General features: G+C 41.5%; 1 protein-coding gene and 1 non-coding gene across 3 annotated transcripts in view; both read right to left on the reverse strand.

The window, feature by feature from the left end:
* The window catches only part of RALYL (RALY RNA binding protein like), an 885,605-nt gene extending 862,646 nt beyond the window's left edge, over positions 1 to 22,959 (reverse strand). For both annotated transcript variants that reach the window (XM_069600702.1, XM_069600701.1), the window contains exon 1: positions 22,839 to 22,959. The gene's annotated coding sequence lies outside the window, so the exon portion shown is untranslated. The remainder of the gene's footprint in view (positions 1 to 22,838) is intronic.
* TRNAS-GGA (transfer RNA serine (anticodon GGA)) lies at positions 11,142 to 11,213 on the reverse strand. Its single transcript has one exon. It is a non-coding gene; the product is annotated as a tRNA-Ser (tRNA).
* Positions 22,960 to 23,640: the final 681 nt, after the last annotated feature.

Here is a 23,640-nt window from a genome sequence, read left to right on the forward strand (position 1 = left end):
TCAGCTTCACAGATACACACTTATTCGAATGAGGTTGTCATATTCCTGTTTAATAAGTGCCTTTGTATAGGTTTGGCCATAGGAGAAAAGTAGCTGCCTTATTTCACAATCACACAATATAAATTGTCAACGGAAAGTAAGATGACAATACAAAGAAGGAGCATATTGTGCAAACAATGATACTTTCCTATTCAGAAACAGTCATTGTCTTGGGACACACACACGTGCATACACACGTGTACATACACACGCATTCACACACGCACATACTTGGGGGTGCAAAGGTCAAAGAACACCACACCGGGATGCTGAGTCCTGATAGGATTATAGCACTGGCTAAAACCCCAAAGCACCTTAAAATAAAAACAGGGAAGTTCTAATACAGAGATTTTCAAGTTCCACCCTAAATCTCCAGGAATCTGAGTTTCAAGGCCACAGGCAGAGCACAGAGGACTTTTTTCAACTCCCAGATGCTTCTAAACTGGATGTAAGGCCACTGAGTTAAAAGACAGAAGCCATCCCTGACTAAAAACATTATCGCGTGCTGGTTCAGTTTATGAAAGTTCACGCCCATGGCAGCTATTAGACGCAGACGTTACTCTCCCCATTTTCCAGACGACAAAAGGAAGCTTTTGAGATTAGGATGCAAAGCCTGTATGTGAGCCCGGACCTGTCTGATTCGAAAGATGTGCTCTGCACAATACACCAGATTTAAACCAAAGAGCTTTCATGGAATTTACATCTGGGGCACAAAGTGGCCAGTGAAAGGGGACTCACAGAGTCAGCGGCGACGTTCTGTCCGGTCAGCAGCAGTGCTGTTTTGGAAACGGCATGTGAATCTGTGGGACGTCAGCAAGCATCCAAAAGACAGTATTGAAGAAACAGTCTCCCTGGAATATCTGATACGGAGAGCTTTCTGAGGGGAAGGAGCATATTTGCAGTATTTGTTGGTTAGCTCTCCTTTCAGCATTTTATTTATTTCCATTTTGTGTGAGTGTATGCAACAGGCTTCTCTAACTCAAAATTCAAACAGAACTCTGCATACCACCCAAAGGGATGGGAACTTTGTGCAGCCAACAGAATCTTCCAACATTTTAAATGGCCTCCTCCCTTCTTATACACATCTTTACCCTGGGGTAGCCAGAGGCAGAATGCTGGATCCAAAGGACTCATCGTCAGACAGAGCTGCCCCTCTCAGGTAGCCATGCTACTGGAGAATCCTCTTGGGTCACAAAGGTGCTTTCAGCCTTGTTTGTGATCCCTGCTTTAAAACTTCCTCATGTTTTATGACCCCAATGTTCACTGCAGCGCTGTTTACGATAGCCAGGACATGGACGCAAGCTGGATGCCCACCGGCAGACGAGCAGCTGAGGAGGCTGTGGCACACTTACACAATGGCACAGTGCTCAGCCATAAAAAGGCATGCATCTGAGTCAACAGAATCGACTGAGGTGGATGAAACTGGAACCCGTTATACAGAGTGGAGTAAGTCAGAAAAAGAAACACAAAGACTACGTATTAATGCATGTATATGGAATTTAGAAGGGCAGGAACAACGATGCCACATGCCGGGCAACAATGACGCGCGTAAGAACAGGCTTGTGGGCTCCATGGGAGAAGGCGAGCGTGGGACGGTCCGAGAGAACAGCACTGAGACATGCGTGTCACCATATGTGAAGGAGAGGACCAGTGCAAGCTCGAGGCATGAAGCCGGTACCCTGGGACAACCCGGGGTGGGGGGTGCGGAAAAGGTGGGAGGGGGTTCAGGGTCGGACCACATGTACACCCTCGGTGATTCATGTCGATGGACGGCAAAAACCACCACAGCATCACAGTAATGTAATTATCCTCTAATTAAAATAAACTGTTTAAAAAAGGGAAAAAATTCCTTAGGCTTTGAAATTACACATTTAAATAAGAAATAACATAACTGACTAGCACTGAATGTTCATTTTTGTCCATCACCCCAATTATCGGAACAGGCAAAGGGATTTAATGCCATTTTCCAGAGGTGGGGAAACCGAGGCTCAGTCAAAGAAAGTGTCATGTGAGTGCAGACGCCAGGACAGGAAGTGCCCACACGTCTTCTGCCTACAACTCCCAGGCTCTTTCCAAGGCTCTCCCTTCTTGAGGAGCTGAGAGCTCTCTTCCTAGAAAGCGCATGCTCCTCCTGAAGGGATTAAGAACCATCACAACTACAACTCCCCTGAGAACTGATTTAGGATTAACTGATTAGGATTAGGATTCCCTGATGGCTCAGTTTCTAAAGAATCCACCTGCAATGACCTGGGTTTGATCCCAGGGTTGGGAAGACCCCCTGGAGGAGGGAATGGCTACACACTCCGGTATTCTGGCCTGGATAACCGAACCTGCTGATGCCTTGACCTTGAACTTGTAGCTTCTGGAATTGTGAGAAAATAAACTTCTGTTGTTCAGGCCACTAGCCTGTAGTATTTTGTTATGGCAGCCCTAACGAACTAGTATGCTGCTGCTGCTGCTGCTGCTGCGTCGCTCAGTTGTGTCCGACTCTGTATGACCCCACAGACGGCAGCCCACCAGGCTCCCTCATCCCTGGGATTCTCCAGGCAAGAACACTGGAGTGGGTTGCCATTTCCTTCTCCAATGCATGAAAGTGAAAAGTGAAAGTGAAGTCGCTCAGTCGTGTCCGACCCTCAGTGACCCCATGGACTGCAGCCCACCAGGCTCCTCCATCCATGGGATTCTCCAGGCAAGGGGAATGGAGTGGCGTGCCATTGTCTTCTCCGAACGAACTAGTATAATACTCGTCATTTATTTGCTGGATTAAAACTTGTAATTTGTTATTTCTTTCTCTGACCACAATTTTTAAGGTAGGTTTACAAAAATAAATGTCTTGAAATTATGGATTTCTTTTGTTCTTTCTATTGCTAACTTGGTGTTTCAGAAAAGGCCTGCTATTTCTAGCCCCCAGAGTCCCTAGCAAAGATTACTGAATCTAGGTTACTTGTTCCTTGAAGTAATGAGCTGCAGTGGAAATCAGAGAATAACGAAAAGATAAAAGATCCAGGTAAAAGAGCGGCAGCGGTTTCTCCTTTTAATACCTTGCATACGTTTGGAGGGGGACTGCGCAATATTCTCGGGTTACAATATTTTTAGAATCCTCTCCAATCCTAATTTAAACAGACCAACCCTTAATTTCTAAACAAAAAGGGCTTCATGTAGCTAATTTCAAACCATGTAGCCTTCCTCATCCGGATTTATCTCACCCTTAGATACTAGAGACAAGAGCTATAATGGGGTGGGGAGTAAATCTTACAAACTGTTGTGACTTCAGCTGGCTTGAACCAAGGTAGCTCGGAGAAGACAATGGCACCCCACTCCAGTCCTCTTGCCTGGAAAATCCCATGGTTGGAGGAGCCTGGTGGGCTGCAGTCCATGGGGTCGCTGAGGGTCGGACACGACTGAGCGACTTCACTTTCACTTTTCACTTTCATGCATTGGAGAAGGAAATGGCAACCCACTCCAGTATTCTTGCCTGGAGAATCCCAGGGACGGGGGAGCCTGGTGGGCTGCCGTCTATGGGGTCGCACAGAGTCAGACACGACTGAGGCGACTTAGCAGCAGCAGCAGCAGCAACTATTCAATAAAGGTATATTGAGAGCATTATCTGAGATCAATGGCTTTGAAGATATGCTAAATGGTCAACACAATTTTGCTCGTTAGAAAAAATAACCAACATCAGATGTGCTATGGACTGGATGTTTATGTCCCCTTAAAATCCATGTGGTGAAACCGTAACCACCGTGTCAGAGTCCTAGGATGCTAGGCTTGGGGAAGTGATTATCACAGGGGGCCCCTGAGGAACGCCATCACTGCCCTTGTAGAACTGACCTCAGAGACCTCCCTCACCTCTTTCGTCATGTGAGGAAGACACATGAAGACTGCTGTCTATGAACAAGAACGCCTCATCAGAAAAGAATCTGCCAGGAGCTTGATCTTAGACTTCCCAGTCTCCAGCACTGTGAGAAATAAATTTCAGTTATTAATAAGTCATCTGGTCTGTGGTATAATTATAGCAACCCAAACACATAAGACAAAGGGTCATATTGGGAAATAATCAAATCCTAGGCAATGTAGCATATATTATGGGAAACAACGAACCTCAGAAACCTATGTGTTTCTTTTCCTAATCCACTGTAAAAATTTAAATAGCTATTATGCATTCTTTTTTAAACCTAGTAATAGTGAATACTTTTTTTGCTTACTGAAATTATGTTTTCAGAGTAAATTATTTTTGGAAATGATTTTGGAAATACCCACAGAATCTTTCTCTGTGAAGAAATCTGAGACAGCCACTGACCATATGGCATGCACAAAAAAGATACATTTAAGAATTACCGAATATTATAAAAAAGCAAAATGTCACTCTGGTACCGTGGGGACATATTATAGTGAGATAACATTTCTATAAAAGAAAATAACAAACAGATAATTCAAGTAAAATTGATATCGATCAGGGTTATGTAAAATGAACAGGTAGAAGCTGTAGGCAGTAATAACACACAGAGTTACAATGAAAGTTTATATACATTCAACTTGCATACGTTTGAACCAACTGCATCAAAGTATAATCTCTATGATAAAAAATATCTTGCAACAATCACATGATATTATTTATATATTTTAATTTATCAGTATTATTCTAGATATTTTAATCTGAACAGAAAAACAACTATTTTTTTGTGCTCCCCTTTGCTTTTAAGTTTTTTCTGAGCTGGGGTTTGCCTATCAGTAGATAGACTTCCTGGTGGCTCAGAGGGTAAAGCATCTGCCTGCAGTGCAGGAGACCCGGGTTCAATCCCTGCGTCGGGAAGATCCCCTGGAGAAGGAAATGGCAACCCACTCCAGTACTCTTGCCTGGAAAATTCCATGGACAGAGGAGCCAGGTAGGATATAGTCCATGGGGTCACGAAGAGTCAGACTCGGCTGAGCGACTTCACTTTCACTTTCTATCAATAGATGATTCTGGTATTTTCTTAGATCATTTGAGTGAACTTGTGAGAATCAGTCTCTATATATTTTTTCCTTTTTATTCAAAATATTAAATTATAAAAATAATTCAATATGATTTGACTGCAATGATTATGAAACGCTAGGCAACTTACTTGCAATGCTCTAAGTTTCTGGGGGAGGGCATGGCAACCCACTCCAGTATTCTTGCCTGGAAAATCCCCATGGATATAGGAGCCTGGCGAGCTACAGTCCATGAGGTCGCAAAGAGTTGAACATGACTGAAGCAACTTAACACACAGCTATAAGTTCAAAGAGCCAGAAACGCTGTAAGTGGATATGCACACAAATATTTATTTACTTAAATTATACATCAATTCTAAGAATGTTTATTGGATCTGCAAACACTGGGGCAGCTACTCTCACAGTAGCTGGAGACGCTGAGGCATAGGACGATGCTTTATTTATTATGCATATTAGTGACTGGAGAAGGAAATGGCTACACACTCCAGTATTCTTATCTGGAGCATCCCATGGCCCGAGGAGCCTGGTGGGCTACAGTCCACGGGGTCGCAGAGTCGGACACGACTGAGCGACTCACACACACATTAGTAACTAACCCTGCGTCACCTGACAAGTACTGATGGATGAATGAGTGAGAGTCAGTGAAGGGCTGAATTTAGTCTTTGTTTTTAAGAAGCTTTCAATCTAGAAAGGACTAAAAATGCATAAGTACAAGGTGCTGAATAAGTTTTGTACCAGTGCTTCTGAAGCCAACTTGTGGTGAATGACTTTTTTTTAAAATTCCCAACCAATAGCAAAGCAGTATTTTATAAGATACAATAAAAAAAATTATTTGAAAAAATAAGGAATGATAAAAAGAGACATACAATGAGACATAAAATTATTCTGTAAAATTGACAGGAAGTTTCAATTTCCTGTGCCCAGCTAGCAACCTACAGGCTTCAAACTATATTTTGAGTGGCACAATTTTTGACTATTGTACTCAACAACGTGACAGGAAAATACACTAGTTAACCCATAAGTCAATGAAAGAAAAGCATTTGAAGACTACAATTAAAATTAGTTTAGGGTAATCTTCGGAGAAAATTATCATTTTCATCTTGTGCTTTCCAGAATTCTATTGTGATTCACACAACAGACAAAAAAAAATCAATCAATAAATAACAGTACACCAAATGGCCCCGGTTCTTTTCAGCCGACCCTGCTCGTCTTGGCAGCTCTGTGGGATTCAAGAGGAGCATAGGAACAGCTTCTCTCCTCCAGAAAAAACTTCAAGGCACCAGGCACTACCTTGATGGCAGGTAAAAAACCCACTCCCCTCAGTAATAAGTTGATGCCATAGGTGCCCTTCTCATTTCCAGTCGCTTCCTTTTGAAAATAACTAACGTTTCTTTACTGTGTAGTTGGAAATAATTTACAACTTCAAAAAGTACTGATGTCTCTACTCTTTTCCCATGTAACTATTTTTAAGCTAATATGTTTCAAGTACTTCTTACCTGTGAATGATATATTACTAACAATTGCTATTCTTTGTGCTTAGTAAGCCACCAGTACTCAAAGCTTACCTTATACGTATATCTGTGGTGAAAACATTAAGAAGCCGGTGGAGTTGCTCTGGCAACACAGTGCTAGAGAATCTGCCCGCCAATGCAGGAGGCCGGGCTCGATCCTGTGTCAGGAAGACCCCCTGGAGAAGGAAGCGGGAATCTGCCCCAGTGTTCTTGCCTGGAAAATCCCATGGACAGAGGAGCCTGGCGGGATACAGTCCATGGTATCGCAAGAGTCCAACACAACTCATGGACGAAAAAAACAACACAGCATTTTAAATTTTAAGTTCTAAAATGTTTGGCAATTTCGAAAAATTAAATGTTCAAAAGGTCTTTGCCTATGCCAAAAAAAAAAAACCAAAAACTTTTTTTTTCAAAATGCAATTACATAGCCTATTTCCTGGTGGTTAGGTTTTAGAGTTATCATCTACGGTTTGTAAAAACTGCTCCTGAAGAATACCTTTGATAGATCTTATACTACTTATACATTAATTTATGTTGTTTTTAATCTCATCTGTAACTTAAGTCTAACCCAGTCAGTTTTATCTACCAATGCTGGATAAGGAAACAAACTCCTTGAATGAACACCAGATGAAAGACTAGGCTTGTGTTTTCACCAAAAGTATAACCAAAAATATAGGAATTCATATAAATCAAAAGTATACAACCCTACAACCCTGAAATAAACACAAAAGAGAGAAATATGGGAATACACATTCTTTAAAATAACAATCAAAAGAAAAAGTAAAAATAACCAACTAAAATATTCACAGTGGAGTATGGTAAGGTACTTTATGACAATGAAATACTATATAACCATTAAACTCAGGCTGCAAATGATAGTTAATGACAGTGTACTTAAAGTATATGGTTAAGTGGAGAAAAGTTTTTGCTATAAATAATTGTATGGATTATACATATAAACATTATGAGATTATTATATATAAACTACATAAATATAAAATGTATCATATAATTACAAGTATATATTATAAATTATATCATTAATTATTTAAACAAAACCTGAAAGGGTATAAACCAAATAATATAAATTTGGAGGCAAATGTCATTTTGAATCTTCTCTCTAGAATGTGATTAACATTTCAGCATCAACACTATTATAAGAACAGTGCTTCCCTTTAAGATGTTTTGAGCATTTTTAATTTAAATTTTATTTTTTTAAGTTATATATTTATAATACGTACATCAGTTTAATTATTTGGAGAAAAATCATCTAGTATAGCATAAACTTTAAAATTTGAATGTTAAGAATGAATAACATTCTATTCATATTGGTTGGATATGAGAAGGCGATGGCATCCCACTCCAGTACTCTTGCCTGGAAAATCCCATGGACGGAGAAGCCTGGAAGGCCGCAGTCCATGGGGTCGCTAAGAGTCAGACATGATTGAGCAACTTCACTTTCACCTTTCACTTTCATGTACTGAAGAAGGAAATGGCAACCCACTCCGGCGTTCTTGCCTGGAGAATCCCAGGGACAGCGGAGCCTGGTGGGCTGCCGTCTATGGGGTCAACACAGAGTCGGACACAACTGAAGAGACGCAGCAGCAGCAGCAGCATATTGGTTGGATGGCATCACCAACTCGATGGACATGAGTCTGAGCAAGCTCTGGGAGTTGGTGATGGACAGGGAGGCCTGGCGTGCTATAGTCCATGGGGTCGCACAGAGTTGGACAGGACTGAGCAACTGAACTGAACTGAATATTCCATAACAAACTGCTCATTCTTAATATTAAAAGAAATTATAAGGCCACACGCTTATTTTCCTTTTTAACAAATCCAAAGTTATCCTTTCTCCCAGTATGTTATAAACGTATCTGAGAGTATTGAATTTTGGTACCTGCTAGACACATTAAACTGCTTCTTGTTAGATCAAGAGGAACTAAGAAATATTCCCCTAATTGAAGATCTGATAGCTAGACCAATAATGCACACTAGATAAATAGATACTAAATTCACAAGACTGTTTTTGATATGAAGGGAAAAAAATATCATGTGTTCATTAATACTGTGAAATTAATGATTGTGTAGTTTTCTGAACCAAAACCACAGCATATTCAGTCAAAAATTCAGAACCCAAGATCTGGCATTCATACGCTTTGAGTATTTCCAATTCCTTTCATGGATATCAAAACCAGGAAGTCCACCTCACAGCAAAACAAAGAAATTTAATACCAGGCATCTTTTAGAAACAAAGAGACATGGTATCCAATAAATGGGAAAAAAAAAATAATGAGAACTACTCCCCAAATTTGATTCCCTACGGCAATGAGATTCCTAACAGCATTTTGTAAAGATGTTTGTAATCAAACAATCCTTTCCCCACCTTCTTACAGGCACTCACAGGCATATCCGCCCTCGCTTACACAAGGACACACCTTGAAAGACTTAAAAGGGAAATACCTGCTTCGCTCTGAAACAATGAGAGATAATGAATCAAAATCCAATGCTCATACTTCACACATGATAATTTCAAACTATTGGTGACTCACAAGTCACCAGTTTAGTCTTTTAACCAAAGATACCAAATCACTTTAAAGCTCGGAGTCAATACAAATTGCTTAATATTATACAAACTTGAGGTGCTTCAATTAATGTATCATTCCACATAGAGTCAACAAAACCTGGTTTGACTTTATTCATTGAATTAAGAAGCCTATTTTGTGAGTGGAAGTAGAAAAATTAAGTTTCTTATTTAATATAAGAATAAGATACCATTTTAGCCATTTTTTATCCCAGAAATTTATTTTTACTTATGGAATTTGTCACCACCGAAAGCAAGCTGCTACACTGAAAGCTCCATTCTCCATTATGGCGTAGCAGATGACACACAAAATAAACAAAAGTAGATTTTCAGGAAACACTTATTGGATAGATACTGATGCTCTTTGCCAACTGACCATATTTTAGGATCACCTTTTCGTAAAAATGAACTTCAACGTGTTTCAGTTCAGCTTCATAATAAAATGTGATAGCTAAAATTGAGACAGTCAGAGAGCATTTCAAACTATGTCCTGACTAATCTCTGGTAAGGAGCGAGATGCCAAAAAGAATTCAAAACCATGACATCGTCCTGAGATCTTCTGACCTCTCTCGATCTGCGTGACCCTATGGGGTAGCCCCTCACACACGTGACCCTTCCACCCTTTAACCTTGGCTGGTTCTGTGCTGTAACTGCAAAATACGAACTGGATTTCAAAGACTTGGCAGAATAAATGGAGCCTACTTAAAAAATAATTGCCTATCGACCACTCATTGAAATGATCATTTCTGATAGGCTGAGTTCAACAAAATGTATTATGAGAATCGGCTTGATTTGCTCATCTTTGCTTTCTCAATGCCTTCCTTAAAATGCAAAATTGCGAATGGAGGCCTGCTTCGTGGCTGGCACTGTACTTTCCCTGGACAGCGATGATCTGGAGAGCGCTCGTCACGCTGCTAACCAGCCTCCTCCTCTCTCTCCCCTCTTCCCTCCTCTACTCTTCCCTTTCTTCTGCTTTATTTTTCTTTTCTAGAACCGCAACAATGTCAGGAGAGAGGCCAGGAGTAGGGAGGGAAGATACCGCAATTCTGGAAAAAAAAAAAAAGACTGCAAACATGATGGAAAGAGCTCAGAAATTAAACAAACTATTCTCATGGTATTGGTTCACTAAGTTATGAATAAAACTATATTGTCATCCATATGAAAGAGAAAAAAGCATAGGCGTTTCTGAACTCATTTTACAGTTTTTATTGTATTTGAGAATGCAATAAGATATTTTTATTGGAAATGTTGAATAATCTCAACATATTCCAACACAAAATTCATTTCCCCCAACAATGGGCTCTATTTCAGGGCCTAATATGTGTATAAATACAAAGTTTCACACATTAATTTCTTCTGGCATCTACTTCTCAAAAACCCATGATTCCTGTCATCTCCCAATTCTCTTTCCAGATGGCCCTCTCTAAACCTTTCTGTAGCTTCTCATCTCTTCCTGCGACACTTTTCCCCTGCACACACGTATATATTCCTGACTTTGGACAGCAATGTCAAGAAAGTGCTGCCAAATCTCCCAACCCAAGGACCTTGCCAAGTCACTGAGAAGAGAGAGGCACTCCATTCCAAAACTTGCAAGTGCCTTAATGACCTAAATAACCATAACTAATCACGGCTACTCTTCTGAATTCCAATCATTCACGCGTCATCACTTTCCACATGTGCCATTTCCTTCTCCGAGTAGATGGTCAGTTCATGAGGGTAGGTCCAACGTTTGGCCTTGTTTTTAAACTTCTTTAGTCTCTTAAAACACAATGACTTAGATATGGTAGATTCCCGGTGAGCATCGGCTAAATGAATGAACAAGTATTCAAAATCTCACTAATTATGCCTAGAGCGAAAAGCTACATGAAACTCTGTGAAGACAAGAATTGGAACATATATAAGTGAGTAGGTGAAGTCGCTCAGTCGTGTCTGACTCTTTGCAAACCTGTGGACTGCAGCCCACCAGGCTCCTCTGCCCATGGGATTCTCCAGGCAAGAATACTGGAGTGGGTTGCCATTTCCTTCTCCAGGGGATCTTCCCAACCCAGGGATTGAACCCGGGTCTCCTGCATTCCAGGCAGACGCTTTACCATCTGAGCCACCAGGGATCCCTAGCAGCACAGTTTTAACCAGAAGCACTGTGTGTTTTTAAATCTTCCATACACAGGGAGCTGTTGTGTTTCTATGACAAAATGTCACTGATCTATCCATGTACACATCAAAGTATCTCTTTTCCTGTATGTTTTAAATAAGGCACAGGGGTGTAACTCAAATTATTCTTTGTGACCTCATGGACTGTAGCCCACCAGGGCTCCTCTGTCCGTGGAATTCTCCAAGCAAGAATACTGGAGTGGGCTGTCAAGTTTTGGAGCCCGAAAGTCTGGGGTTTCAGGTCTCTACTCAGCAATGTGATAGCTCTGAGACATCGGACAAGACACCTGTCTGATCCTCAGTTTCCTCCCGATATTGCTATCTAGGATAATGATAAATTCCTCCAGGGTGTTACAAAGATGAGGCACAACAGGACTAAGCATTGAGCCATCAGACTGGCCCAGGAGGGATGATCTAACAACGGAACTGAGGCAGTAGCAGCTGCAGCCGCTGACCCGGCAATAGCAACAGCCGCAGTCTACCCACCTGCTAACTGGACTCCTCATTAAAAGCAGGCAAGTGTGAACTGGGCTCCAAAGTTTAATAACAGACAGACACTACATAACGTTCTTTTCAACAGGAATCATCTGCTGCTTTGTTTAGAAAGCACTGAACTGTAGTAGCCTGTATTTATTTCTCTGGTTTTGATCAGGGACATCCTTGTAACACTGAACTTTTGGTTGCAGTATCCATTTTTTCTGCAACCATCTTTTGGTTGCAGAATTTATTTCTGTATTATCTAAAAATCTAATCAAACGCAAACAAGCTAAACACACACACACACACACACACAATTTATCTACATCTCCCCTCAAAATGTTCCAAGACTAAAATCTCAGCAATCACAGAACAGAAATTCCTTTATGGAATCATTTGATCAGAAACCTCCAGGAATGTCACTGACTCTTTTAGCCCATGCTTCAGTCTTGCTTTTCACTTTCTTCCCTGTCATCCCCTTATGAATTTTTTAAAAGTGTTAAAAATTACCCCTTCAACACTCAGCTGCTTCTCACACCACTTCTCAACTTTTCAACCTCAGCAGCATCTGCCTGTTAACTGCATGCCTTCCAAAACTTTGAAACGTGTTCACTTCATGTGACTCTGCTCCACTTTCACAACCTGGAAATACAACATTCTCCTCTGATCAAAACCATCCACGCTTACACCTCTTTTGTCCTGTTAGAACCAGTGAACCTACCACTATTGGTCTACAGCTTGACCTTCGGGCTCTCTAATCTCCTCTGTTCTTGTCTCCTCATCTCCTTCCCCAGCCCAGATTTATGATCACTGTGACATGAAATACACACGACATCTAGAAAGCACAGCTCTTCGTTTTGCATCACGCAGGCCTTGCTAGTATCCTTAAGGAAAACGTCACTGTTGGCTTGACCCATTCAGATGACATTTTCTATTGCCAGAGAGAGTGGTGCAATTGTGCCAACTAGTAACAACAAAGTGTTAATTTTGCCAAGTTCCTCCCCATGGCTGTAGAGTCTTTTTATGGAGCTTCGGAATATTCTCTGCTACATTCCCTAAATTCTTACCCTCATGCTAGTTAATTTCAACCTACCACCTTGAGTATATCTGAGGAACCTAATCATCAGATGGTAAGCTCCCTGCAGACAGGGCCCTTAACTAGTCTTATTTACCACCGAGTCTCCATGCTCCAGGACAGGGCTGAATAAACAATGTGTTTAGCTAACGAACGAACTGATCCAATTTCCTTCCTTCTAAGATGTGACCAGTCTTCCTGTGCCACCACTGATCAAACCAACCTTCTTAGAACATCTCAAAATTCGCCCCTGAAAATTACTTCCACCGCCACAATACCTCTATCTCTTCTAGCTAAGGAGATTCCATTCTGGAAGAAATTAATCCACATGCATATGTCCTTTATTATAGCTTAAAAATACATCTTTCGTCCAACAATATTGTTGGTGTTGTTCAGGCACCAAGTCAGATCCGACCCTTCACAACCCCATGGATGACAGCACGCCAAGCACTCACACCAATAATATTTCTCCCTTGAATAATATTTCATTTCTACAATTGATGCTGAACTAAATTTACTTCTTGTCTCATATCTTCAAAGGCCCCACGGGACATGAAATAGATCTGGATTTCTGCTTCTATTTAACCCTAATAAGCACATTTTTTCCTCAATGGCAACTAACAGACTTTTCAACACTTTTACTGAAAATATTCACAGTCTGAAAAAATAATACAATAAAACCTACATAGTCACTTTCTGGGTTCAAAAATTATTAACAAATGATGTTTTACACACACACACACACACACACACACACACACACACACCCCTGCACACATATGCATTTTACCATGACTCATGAAATTGGGCCACAGACATCACAGCATTTATCCCTAAGTCATTCAGCATGCATCTCCTAATATCACTTATTAGCTAGCCCATGGGCAAATTTTCCCAGTCCAACCCAATTTTGATCTTCTGTGAAGTGAAAGCTGCTTAGTCTTGTCCAACTCTTTGCAACTCCATGGACTACACAGTCCGTGGAATTCTCCAGGCCAGAATGCTGGAGTGGGGAGCCTTTCCCTTCTCCAGGGGATCTTTCCAACCCAGGGATTGAACCCAGGTATCCCACATTACAGGCAGATTCTTTACCAGCTGAGCCACAAGGGAAGCCCAAGAATACTGGAGTGGGTAGCCTGTCCCTTCTCCAGGGGATCTTCCTGACCCAGGAATCGAACCAGGGTCTCCTACGTTGCAGGCGGATTCTTTACTTGATCTTTTGCAGGCTTATGTAAAAAAAAAAAAAATCAAATAAATCTCCAAAAACTGTATTTGGATGTCTTTAGTCTCTTTTAGTCTAGAAAACTCTCCCCACAATGGCAATGTCTGTTGAAAAGACTAGGTCACCTGTCTGGTATCTTCCATAAAAAAGTACTACACCCTGTGAATTTGTGTGTTTCCTCATTCAGTTTAACAGGATCTACTTTCCTTATATTTCTCTGTAAATTAGAAACTAAGTCTAAACAGGTTTTCTGTTCTGTTCAGTCGCTCAGTCGTGTCTGACTCTTTATAACCCCATGGACTGCAGCACACCAGGCCTCCCTGTCCTTCACCACCTCCCAGAGCTTGCTCAAACTCATGTCCATCAAGTTGGTGCTCATCCTCTGTCGAGACAGGTTTTAGATTCAGCTCCAACACCGCGTCAACAATATCTCACAAATGACAATGAAGACTTCAGACTGCATCCCTCCAAGGCTCATGGCGCTGGGCTGTCTACTAGCGATGCCCGGGTTTGATTTCGCAGCTGCTTAAGAAGGCGGATGCCAGATACAATTAAGAAGTAATGCTTGGACTTCCCTAGTGGTCCAGCGTTGAACAATCCACCTGCAATTGCAGGGCACATGGTTCGATCCCTGCTCCAGGAGTATCCCACAAGCCACAGAGCAACTAAGTCTGTCCAATACAGCTAGGGAAGCCTGTGGGCTCTCCAGCCCAAACTCTGCATCAAGAGGAGCCTCTATAATGAGAAGGCCAGAACCTCAAAAAGAGGAGCCCCTCTCTCCACAACTAGAGAAAGCCCGTGTGTAGCAAGGAAGATCCTGAGAACAAAAAATTAATAAGTAAGTAAAATTTTTTTAAAAAAAGTAATCTTGAGTAGAAAGAGAACACATTATTCCTCAAAATATTTGTAACTAATGGTTTTAGCACCTGTTGATGATTTTTGCCATTCATTTCACTGGGAGTTATAAACAGTAATTTTCTCGTTCTACCATTTGCTAGACGTACTAACTTCCATATTTTGGAAAGAAGAGCTGTCTTTCATCAACTACACAAGAGTTCCTCCTAAAAAGCAGGCTAACCATTTATTTCAATTTAATTGTTGTCAGAATCATTTATTATTATTTTTTTTTTAATTTAGACTATCACAATGGACTCATGGTCTTTCTTCGATGTTGTACTGTCTGTTAAAGTCACTCTTGCTGGAGGAGATCACTGAGGGCATTAGTTATTGTCAGAATCGCTTTTTATTAATTTTTTTAACTTACACTATGAGAACGGACCCATGGGCTTTCTTCATCAGTGTATTGTCTGTTACAGCCACTCTTGTTGCAGGAGCTCACTGAGAGCATGTGACCTCTGGATGACCCTACAGTGGGGCCCAAACAGTCAGAGGCTTCCTGCCCCCTCTGCTGTCCTTGGGATGTATATCCAGCCCCTTCAGGCCTCAGTCTTGAGAGAGCCATGTGTTGTTGAGAATATCCTGATGGAAGGAGAGGTGACTGAACCCCATGAAGGCTTCTATACAGGGATCTCCCACTTTGCTTTTACTAAAGACCTGCGTTAGTACCTATTTTCACAAACTGAAACAAATCCGAAGAGGGTTTTCATTTTATGCACAAAAGCAAGATGCAAAAACAGCACCCGTTATTTTGCATCAAGCCTTTACAGAGGCAGAACAGAGGGGGCGCATCAAGCTCCTTCCCCGGGGACCACACTCGGCATCTCAGCAGTAATCCCCTTCACTTGTGTCTAAGAGCATCTGTGCTTTATCTCAACTTATTTTGTGCAGCTGTTAGCAAGACATGTCCTAGGGTGATTGCCTGTTCACGTTACACCATTCAGTTTACAAAAGGCCTCATGGCCATTCAGAGTAGGGGAGACCTGAACAAACTTTTAAGCTCCTGGTAGGTAGGTAGATGCAGAAACTGACTTGCCTTGCGGCTGCCAAAGGCATGCCCTGCACCTAAGTTGTCCTGATGATTAAAACTGCCACCCACCAAGCTGGAGTGGTCTGCCTCTTTCTACAGTCTCTCCTTGCCCTCCCGGTCCAGGGGCCAATTTCTAATTTTGCCTGACATCGCGGCTTGCCAGGTGGCTCAGACGGCAAAGAATCTGACTGCAATGCAGAACCCGGGTTTGATCCTTGAGTCAGGAAGATCCCCCGGAGAAGGGAATGGCAACTCACTCCACTATTCTTGTCTGGAGAACCCCATGGACAGAGGAGCTTGGTGGGTTACAGTCCGTGGGTTGCAAAGAGTCAGACAGGGACTGAGCAACTCACGTATTTTGGGAACCAACAACCACTGATGCTCAGATTTATCTGAATTTGGCAACTGAGAGGCCCTCAGGCTAGCTCCTGGTAACCACTACAATGAACACATCAGGCTCACACAACCTTATTTGTTTGTGGGTACTTCCTCACTTCCCAGAACAATGAGAGAAGTTGGGCTCATCCGGTACTTTTCCTGCCTAGACTTAGAACCGGCCAAGTCCCCAGACGGTTTGGGCCCCTTGAATGGGAAATGGTGTTTAGAAACCATGATTTCTGCACTGAGTGTGTTCACTGCTTCTGGACACACTGCTTGGAAGTCTTTTAAGGAGCCAGCTAGTAAACCTACTTTAAAAGCATGTGTGGTAGGTTTCAATATCTGACAGCTTAGACCCCTCTTTACCTTCCTTTTCCTGAGCTATCCTAGCTACTCTCGCTTTTTAAAATTTCTTCTATATGTAATTTAAAATCAGTTTACCTAGTTGCAGATAACCTTCTTCCCGATCTTCCTGTTTAGTCGTTACATTTTCAAATGCACACACACACACACACACACACACACACACACACACCCCTAAGCTTCAGTGGCTATCCTCCTTTTTCTCTTTGTCTGCCCTTAATCAAATTCCTTAACATCCACTCAGGAAAACACAGGTGTTTCCCAAATGTTTGCCTCCTAAAATGTTAATGTCAATAACCTTGTAACATCTTTTTCTAGCTTTCAGTATATTTTCCAGCTCTAGGTCTGAATTTCAATTGCACATCAGTCATTTTATCCAGGTTAATACTGGAACTTCATAGCAGTGATATGTCCAAAACTGAACCATTCTCCCACCCCCCAAGCAAATCAGGCCCCCTTCTAGATGCTCCTATTTTCTCCTGCTTTGCTTCATGCTCCAGGTTTTGAAGGTGTCCAGATTCTAAAACTCAGAAGCAGCTTTTGATAGTTCCCACACCTTGGCCTCCAAACCCAGTGTGTACGTGTCGACTGATCGACTCTGAAATCTGTTTCATGGTGTTCACTCACACTGCCTCCCCTATAGTTTATGTTACCCATTCTCTACTGAAAAATATTCACTTCTTTCAAGCTCCAAGGAGATTGTTTAATAACGGAATCCTTTTTCACACCTCTGAAGAGGCAATTAAAAACAGCACCCTAAAATAACATCTTGCAGTTGTATGTGTTTTATGTTATTAACAAACAGATAAAGTGAGCTTGAGAAATGTCACACTCAAATGTGTGTCACAGTGAAATTCTGAGGTGGAGGTGATGCTGAGCGTGAGATGCTGGTGGACAGAGGAGACGCCTCTATTTACAGATTGGCTGTGTTGTGAAGGAATCGGCTCTTCAGTTTTCCCTGTGCAAAAGACAGTCTTCCACATCACGCCACAAAAGCTTCAAGAGGAGAGACTACATTTGGGGCTAAATATTTGCAGAGTGCTTTGCCCACAACCTCAGCAAAAGCACTGTGAACACAGGGCCATCTATTCGGTCCTGACCACAGGGCATGAGTGCCTTCCACCAATGTTCACGGACGGGGTCTCTTCAAAATCCCCAGGGTCCTGTTGACCTGTGTGATGTCTGGTCACTTGAAGACCCTTTCAGCACCAGTAACAGTCTTTCTGTAAATGGTGCCATTTTTCTGGGATTGCTGGCTGCAGCACTCAGTAGTGAAAACGCGCCAAGATACAGCCATCTGAGATAACGGACCAAGAACGCACACACAATGGCTGTTTTGCATTGAGTAAAAGAAACAGACAAAGAGAATTCCATCTTCACAAGCGGAGCATTCCTGTACAGAAGGAGGGCCGCGGAGCGTGAATTCAGACATTCCTACCATTTGCCCTTTACTCCCTATGGAGACTCGAGCACATTCCATCCCTCCAAGCCTCAGTTTCCCCCAAGATATAGAAGAACGATGCTATCACCTACTCATGGAAAGGAAGGCACCTCAGGAAGTGTCAGTCCTACTTTTCTTTCTCTTTCCTCTTGATTTAATGAAAAATAGCCTTTCCCTACACCAGCCTGTTAAGTTTCCAAAGTCACTCAAAAATATGTTGCTCCTGTTATAATTTAGCATATGGCTATCAAAATGTGTATAAATATTTTGTCTAAATACATGGATGATGTAGGAACACAATTAATTTCCACTGTTTAAACTTAGACAAAATATTCAACTACTTTATTCTAAGCAAGGTAAAGAAATAGGTGTGTCAGATGTGATTTTATGAAACATACTGATGCAAATAAAACCTCCAGTTTTTCTTAAGTATGAAGGTACATAATGATGCGTTTCATTCCATTTTTCAGAAAAGCTGGGTAGGGTTCCCATGATTTCTGCTATAATTCTCTTCTCCATTTAGATTTCTACATGGCCCCCAAAATAAATCCTGCAGTACTGACCCCAGCTTCACAGGCTCCAAAGACAGTCCAGAAGACATTTATCCTAAATTAACTGGGGTTCTCCTACTAGCCTCTCTCCGTCTAGGAACGAAAAGAAAAGGGCAATCAATGACTCTGTGTTTGCCAGAATGAAGTCCCAAAATAACTGCATCACCAGTGAAAGACCTTTAATTTTATGGGAGAATTAGAAAAGCACAAAATCCATTTCCCACAATGTCAGTGTGCTTTTTAACGTGAGCCTAACACAACAAACAAGGAATGCCCCCCAGTATTTCCTTGAAAATCTAAAAAGCTTCAGGAAGAGGCAAGACTACTAAAAGCTGCTGGCAGGGGCCAGATGTACACATCCTACCTGGCAAAATTTAATAATAAAAAGAAGAGTGATGAAATGTGTAACTAGTTATTACTTACATTTTCTTCAATAATTCTTGTCCTCAAAATCACGTCACAGTAAAACTAACTGTCCTTGTTGTCACTAATATGAAAGTTTGTTAGCCCACTGTCTGTAAGTGAAATTTATTAAAAAGTCATACTGAATTATGAAAATGGGATTTTAAAGGTATTTGTGCATGTCACTAGAAGTAGCAAATAATAATGAAACAATAAGAAAATAATAACACCCTCAGACCAGTAAGGATTTTTTTAAATTAGATTTTTAATTTCTTTCCAGAGCTCCATAGACAGCTTGAAGAATACACTACATCATTACCTTGGTTTTTATACACAAAAAAGAATGTTCTTAGTGACAATGTGATAAAAGAAGTAATGAAAACAGCTGTTATTTCTTTTAAGGCACAGCTAATTACATTAAAAAATAAAATTTTCAAAAGTCAGAGAGGAGAAAAAATTAAATTGTAAGCAAATATTTCCTTTTTAGCATGCAAACCGTTCTGAACACCGACTTCGCGTCTCTTCTACTTCCAGCGTAGTATTTGGTGTGATGTGCCACGTAATTAGTTGCTTACAGTATCATAAACAGTGAGCAAAGCATGACCGCACTCCTGCTCCAGTCAAATGCTTTCAGACATAGGGAGCTTCTCCACACTCTTCTCACTAGCTTCTTTTTAAAAAAGCTGCTTTAAAACTGTTCTAGTTAAGAAACAGTTATCCATATAGCACGTGGTTGTTCTAGGTAGGAAAATCTTGTTTTTTCGTACGTCAGATGTAGTACATTATTTTTGTGTCCCCTTATTTTCACCTTCTGATGGCATCATCGGTTTGCACAAGTTTGGTAGCTCTTTTAACCACTAACCTTTCATTACAATTAGAAAAAAATAAACTATCTTTTTTTTAAAGCAATATATCTTTTGCAGTTAAAACAGTGCCTTTATACATAGGTGTTTGAAACCTTTGCCCCTTATATGTACCAGCGTCACAGTGTGGCTGCTTCATCCACACTGAGAAAAATATTAGCATGTTCCTTGCTAGCTTATAATCATGTAGGAAAAAATTATGAAACTATTTTTTATGATTAAACATTTCTTCATTTAAAGATTCTTGGACAGACCACACACTCAAGATAGAACTCCAACTAGGGTTTTCTTTCTCTACAATGTTCAAGAGAGGGACATATAAATGTCCCAATGTAAAGTTAATGCAGTAATCCAGGATTTTCAAAATGTCCAAATTTTGGCATCCCCTAGAACCTAGAAGAGTTCTAGCAAATGTAGAGGCTGCTTTAAATGTGTGATTTATTTATTTGTTACATTCAGATAATAAAATACTTAAAGTCAGTTAGTGGTCCAGTAGCCACTTCAAATGGATGTGTCTTTCCCTCATCCTCACCTTCACTCCAAACCCTCTCTCTTGCAGCAAAATATTTATTTTGCTGTCAGTAAGCAGTTAAAAGTAACCTGCATGATTAAGTTAATCAGAATCAAAGTGGGTTGCTTGCTGCTGGGATGACCCAGAGGGATGGTATGGGGAGGGAGGTGGGAGGGGGCTTCAGGATTGGCAACACGTGTACACCCGTGGTGGATTCATGTTGATGTATGGCAAAACAATACAATATTGTAAAGTAAAAAATAAAAATAAAAGACAGTGAAAAATAATTTCTTCCCACAGTGAAAAATAATTTCAATAATAAAAGTTAAATACTAATCCTAAGAAAAAGAATATTATTTTTCCATGAGAAACCAGTAGGCGGTGCTAAATCTTGGAAGCCATATTCCAAGATTTTAAACCAAAACACGGAGTTGTAGAATCCCCAGCATAATTTATGGAGGAGGAAATTTCAAAATTTCAGCATAATAGAAATTTAACATAAGTATGTCATATAATGAACAAGCAATATTTAATGAAAAGCTAATATGGCTAAAGGCTCTTAGCATGATCTTTATTTACAGAATTCAAAGCACAACTACATATCTGTTCTCACTCGAAACCTTATGAATATCTTCCATCCCATTAGGGTTTCAGTCTCATTTGGAAATATCACACAGTGAGGTCTGCATTCTGTTCCAGCCTTAGATACAATTACCCCACCTTAGGGCACAAGTGATCCTCTTAATGGAAATTATGGTTTGATTACTCAAGCTTTTTTTCTCATTCACTGTTTCTCTCTTCTAAAGGAACTAGATGACGTGCAGTGCACACAACCTACAAAGAAATGTCATATACATGCATTGCCTTGCATTTTTACATAAATGAGCATTTCTACTTACATAATACATTATTATGATGAAAGTGATTTTAGAAACACAGAATGTTGCAAGTCGCATTTTATTATTTTTTTTTGCAAGTGGCATTTTAAATTATTTGCTCCCTGTTTAAACCACATGAAAGACTATATTTTAGTAGCATGCTTACCACAACCAAAAAAATAAAAACTTAAAGCTTTATTACACAATGTTTGTGTCAAATCTTAGAACTATGCCTTTCAGAATATCAAGTCTGGAGGTCCACACACTGGACATAAACTATCTTCCTTATATAAATGCAACAGGACTTTCTTAACAGAGAAAAGCTACCCTACATACAAGAGTAACACACATTGCTCATTCAAAGATCTCTGAAATGGGACAATGCATTGTGAATTTTAAAAAATATATAGCTTTCTAGATATTCCGATGATTTTTAACCTGCTACAGATAAATGATGACTTGCCCTCCTCCGTCACCACGAAGAGTAAAGAAACACAGGCATAAAACTTCATTCCCTAAACTGAGCTTAGAGACTTCAATATTTGCTTGAAAAAAGCCATAGCGTATGTCATTAACATGTTGTTATGGGCTCTTCTGTATGTTGGATTTAGTTTTTATGCCTATAGATAACCTGGAAGAAAACTTAATCTGAGAAGTAAATTATTCCACTCGCCTTATATTTATTTTAACAGAATCCAAGCTCTACACTCCAGAATAAAATCATTTAAATAATGGCCTCCAGAATTTAAGATTTAAAGTATAGCACAAAATTTGTTTGGACAGCAAGTTTTCCAACAGATTCTGTCGCTGTGTTAAGTACAGAGAAAGCTTTCTATTAGCAACCGTGGTACATCTCCCCTGGAACCGAACACGACGACCATAAAATATAAACTCCAGAGAACACACTCGACACTGAGTTCTGTGCAATGCCACCAACACAACGGAACCTATCACCACCACCACAAATCCCAAGCCCTGCCCTGTGCCAGGCTCTCAGGGGAAACCCGTTGCGACCACCATCAGGTGGTTAAAAAGAGAGACAATACATTGTCCCTTTAACACTCCGTCCTATGGGTGTAGCCTCATTCATGCAAACTGGCGCTTTCATCCACAACACGAAACCCAACTGCCCATCACGGGAAGCAGCGATCTCCTCCACCTTGGAAGACGCCAGGCACTTAAACCCAGAGCAACAAACACCACGGGGAAAGAAGAGCGCCAAAGACACCGCCGCGGAGGAAAGCAAACCGGCAGAAAGGCAGGGGGAAACCGAGCGCGTTGTTGACTCAGGGCAGAGGAGCAGCGGGCGCCGCGCCATCGGGAGCCGCCCCCGGGATCTGGAGAGGTCGGGGCGCGGGCCCTCGGCCAGAAGCCGGCGCCTCCGGAGGACGCGGCGCGGCCGCTGCTGCCCGCGGTCTCCCGGGCGCCCCCGGCCCGGCCCGCGCCCGCGCCCCGCGCCCCTCCGGCTCCGCAAGTGGCCCTCAGAGAACTTACCCGGCCGCGCGGCGCCGCCCGGGGCGCAGACGCCTCCCGCCGACCGAGGGGCGGCGTTTCACGCTCATTCAGAAGCAGCCCAGGCCGGGCACGGACCCGGGCTTCCCCCGGCTCCCGGCGCGGCTTCCCCGCCACGGGCTCGGACGCTGCCCGGGGCCGCGAGCGCGCACACACGAGCGCACGCACACACACACACGCGCACACACACACACACACACACGTTCCTTTGCCAGGACCAGAGTTGCCATTGCAAACCCGGGAAACGCCTCCGAAGGGACCAAGTACCTGCTCTGTGCGAGCTGCTCAGCTGTTCACTTCATCTTCCGTTGACAAGGAAACCAAACCGCACTTCATTTTTTTTTTTTTCCAGAAAAACCTTCCACTGCCATCATTTGAAAATAGATTTACAGGGAGGAAAGAGGGAAGAAGAAGGGATAATATAGATATAGATATCAGGATATCTTTCATAAAATGATCTTGGGTTTTTGTTTTTTTAAAAAAAAGGAAGATGTGCAAAAGTCACACTTAATTTAAAGGAGAAAAAAAAAAGTATTTGCTTAAAAATAATCCCAGGAACAAGCTGCAAGAAAAGTTTCATGTTATCAATGGGTATCAAAAACAAGTAGGGGAAAAAAAAACAAAAACAAAAACGAATTTGTTCTCCCCGGCTTCCAAAAAAGAGCACACACACACACAAAAAAAAATATTAAGAAAATTCATGTCTTTGCTCAGTGGTTTGTATTCGTATAGCAAAACCACAAACTTGTGAACACTGCCGCAAGATCCCACCTATACAAAAATC

This window comes from Ovis canadensis, chromosome 9, assembly GCF_042477335.2.
Source record: "Ovis canadensis isolate MfBH-ARS-UI-01 breed Bighorn chromosome 9, ARS-UI_OviCan_v2, whole genome shotgun sequence".
In the NCBI taxonomy this organism is placed as follows: domain Eukaryota; kingdom Metazoa; phylum Chordata; class Mammalia; order Artiodactyla; family Bovidae; genus Ovis; species Ovis canadensis.